This window comes from Bufo gargarizans, chromosome 2 (genome assembly GCF_014858855.1).
Source record: "Bufo gargarizans isolate SCDJY-AF-19 chromosome 2, ASM1485885v1, whole genome shotgun sequence".
NCBI classification, from domain to species: domain Eukaryota; kingdom Metazoa; phylum Chordata; class Amphibia; order Anura; family Bufonidae; genus Bufo; species Bufo gargarizans.
This window is the reverse complement of record NC_058081.1, coordinates 568,930,085-568,934,071: the sequence shown is the minus strand read 5'-3', so window position 1 is coordinate 568,934,071 and position 3,987 is coordinate 568,930,085.

Here is a 3,987-nt window from a genome sequence, read left to right as displayed (position 1 = left end):
CGAACAATGCAGGCTGGGTTCATTTTTCCATCACATTATACACTTCTTGTTTCCATGGTTTCCACGGCCACTAAAGTGAAGAATAGGAGTAGTAGTACATCAGACCATAACATGGCACAGTGCTAAGGCATATAACACAGTGCAATCCAGCCCCAATAGCAGCATATGGACAGCAGCAATGACGTGGTTGTAGTACTCCTTCTCTCTGTCTTACTGAAGTCTCTCAACCGAACCAGAGGCATGGAATGAGGTTATAGATAAGCTCTGCAGTTCTTTGGTCTAGCAGTCTCAAAGTGTGGAAGGGTACATCAGTAAGGTCTCTCTGCCATAAACATGCTCAATACCTTGGTGACTGACTCCAATGCACGGCCTTGTAGATTATGAACCTTCTAACTTCCTTCCCTCTGGAGCACTTTTGATGACAGAGAGTAGCTTCCTTGGTGGTAGAAGTCTCAGAGATGAAGGTTCTCTGAGCTCGAGCCTGGCTTTGAGGAGCCTGCACTGTAGCACAGCTAACTAATTAGGGGACGGACCCAGGTTCATCCCCTGGCAGCCTAACAGGGTGAGCCAAGGTTTTAACCCTTAGTTGTCCATGCAGTGCTATTACGTACACCAACATAGCAAATCAGCGCTCCTATGGTCCCAGCCACCAGAGAGGCCAGAGCTTTTTTCTATAGTGTGCAAGCACGGTCAACAATGCAATGGAAATGAGAAGTATATAATGTGATGGAAAAATTAGTCTAGCCAGCAAAGTAAGCAATATGGATAATAACAATACATTAGTAAGTGCCTTGTATTAACTTTCTGTACATGATAAATGCCACTGGCTGAAGTGAGACAACCCCTTTAATGGTTACAACAGTCTCACGCTGGGCAGTCTCAAAATTTCTGCTGGTGACAACTGTTTTACCCTCTCCTTATTAACGCTGTTCCTGGCATTCCCTAGGAAGTGTTACATTCGGTTGCCCTTGCTCAACACTCTCCTCTGCTTCGATTGCCAGCCCTCCAACCTGTAACTGGATCCCCAGGAGCTGCACCAACTTGGTAGCATCACTTAACCCCGTTTGCTAGCTATCTACCATGCAGTGTGGCTCGTCTTCTCTGAAGCCAGGTGCTGCAGTGCTTCTCCTGGAGAAAGCTATTGATCAGCATCAGGGACATGCTACACAGAGTGGTGATGTCATAGGTACAACTCCTATGTTGACCAGGTGCGTAGCTATAGGGGAAGTGGTGGCTTTGTGGCCCAAACTCAGAAGGGGCCCATCCAGGAAGAGGACTAAAAGATATTATTGTCAGGGATCCCCCCCGCCCCCACAGTATTATAACATCATATACAGTGACAGTGTAGGAAGCGGACAGAGCAGCTGCCAGGCCTTGTTTGAGAGAGCGATCCTGACTAGCCACACGACTGGGGGTAGCATGAGAGGAGGGGGTTGTGATGGGGGGCCCTGTTTAAAAATTTGCTGTGGGGCCCAGTCATTTCTAGCTACATCACTGATGTTGACCGTTGTCTAAGCCCAGCACTGCAGCACTATCAACTGAACCAAGAGGAAAGAAACTACTGGGATATCAGGAACTAGACAATGTTCACAAGCTCACTATGGACCACACACATTGGTACCACTTGCTTGGCCAAAAAAAAACATTTATTCACTGAATCACAAAGAGCAGAATAGGATGTGTACTCAGTGGCAATACACTTTCAATAGCTGCTGGCCAAACAAGGTATTGCTAATGAACTCCCCATACACATGTATGCTCGGTTTGACTAAGCATGTATGCGTTTTGAAGGGGGGAGAGGGAATAAGCCACTGCCAGACAGTGGTGGCTCATCTCCCTTTTTCGAAATTCATGTACAATCTTATTTTCCCCCTATTATATGTAGAGATGGCCTTGCTGTTCGCCCAGCGGTCGTTTCGCGGTGAACTTTGCTCGTTCGCGGTTCGCCAAACATATGGCGATGTCTGCCGGCGCCATATTCTTTTACATTGTGAAGAACTTTGACCCATGACACATCCATCAGGTGGTACCGGACAGCCAATTGAGACGTTTCAGCACATGGACATACCGCCTACCTTAGAAATAAACCTGATCTGGCTGCCATTTTACATTCAGTCTTTTGCCAGTGTAGGGAGGGGTTGCTGTGTGGAGCAGGGACAGACTGTTCGGCTTCTTTCACACAGGCGTTGCAGGAACATGCACGATTTTTCAAAACATTGTAATGCGTTTTGCAAACCCGAACTTCTGTGAAGCTTGGGATCGGTGTTCTGTAGATTGTATTATTTTCCATTATAACATGTGTGGGGATTCGCTTTGGTAGGCAGGGTAAGCGGACGCAGTACAGAGGCAAAAAAACAAGGTTTAAATCAAAGTTCAGTGTTTATTCACACATAGCCAGAAAACAAGCCAAAAGAAAGTGTTCAGTCTTGGTGCCTGTTCACACCACACAAAGTTCACCGTGCAAAAAGACGTCACCTGGTCAGCAGATGATTTTCACCCAGAGTCCGCAGCAGTCTTTAGTGGCCTGTTTCCCCAGCCTATGGCTCACACAAACAGATGCCTCTGTGTCTCAAACCACAGACTCCTCAGCTACTCTGTCATGGAGGATAATTCACACCACCTGAACATGCTGGCTGGGTTTTTATATTCCAGCCAAAACCCGGCCTGGAACCGTGGGGAACAGCCACCCACCCTGCTCTTTGGCTGCTCCCAATAAGAACCGGCCCGGATTGGCTTTACAGCCATTCTGACAGCTGAAGTGTCAGACTGCACTACAGAACTGACACTTCAGGAAGAAAATCCGGTTCTTACCTCACCGAGGCCAGGAACCTCGGTGACACGTATCTTCCGTCAATGACGGCTCCTTGTTCCTTCTTACATACCTCCCCCCTTTGTTCAACCCTGAAGGGGTGAATTTTTGCCAGACAGTGTACGCGGGACAGGGCATCCGCGTTTCCTTGTAACCTGCCTGCCCTGTGTTCCACGGAAAACTTAAAATTTTGCAAAGATAAGAACCACCTGGTGACTCGAGCATTCCTCTCCTTGGAGTGGTCGGTCACCAGACGGAACCTTCTCCCCAAAAGGTAGTAGCGGAGAGACTCGAGTGCCCACTTGATGGCCAGGCACTCTCTCTCCACTATACTGTACCTAGTCTCAGCTGGGGTGAGCTTCCGGCTGAGGAAGACAACGGGATGCTCCTCCCCGTCAATATCTTGAGATAGTACAGCACCGAGACCTACCTCTGAGGCATCGGTCTGCACTATAAACTCCCTTTTGAAGTCGGGTGTCACCAAAACCGGGGACCCACACAGGGCCGACTTCAAAGCAGAGAAAGCCTTTTCCGCCTGCTCATTCCAGTGGACCGTCACTGACTTGCGTCCCTTCAAAAGGCCTGTCAATGGTGCAGCGACTGTAGCAAAATTGGGGACAAACCTCATATAGTACCCCACCATACCCAGGAACGACTTTACTTGCCGAGTAGTGACAGGTCGGGGCCAATTCCTAATTGCCTCAATTTTGTTCACCTGAGGTTTGATCATTCCGCGCCCAATGACATACCCCAGGTACTTGGTCTCTTCTAACCCTATTGAGCACTTTTTCGGGTTAGCGGTTAAGCCAGCTTTCCTAAGGGAGTCCACTACAGCCTGTACTTTAGGTAAGTGACTTTCCCAGTCGGTGCTATGGACAACGATATCGTCCAGGTACGCCGAAGCGTACCGACGATGTGGACGGAGTACAATGTCCATTAACCTTTGAAACGTGGCGGGACCGCCATGTAGACCAAAGGGTAATACCTTGTACTGATACAGCCCCTCTGGCGTGACGAAAGCCGTTTTTTCTTTGGCAGCCTCCGTCAAGGGTACCTGCCAGTACCCTTTGGTGAGGTCCAACACAGAAAAATACCGGGCTTGGCCCAACTTTTCAATAAGCTCATCCACTCGGGGATACGCGTCAAACTTGGACACCTCATTAAGTTTGCGGAAGTCA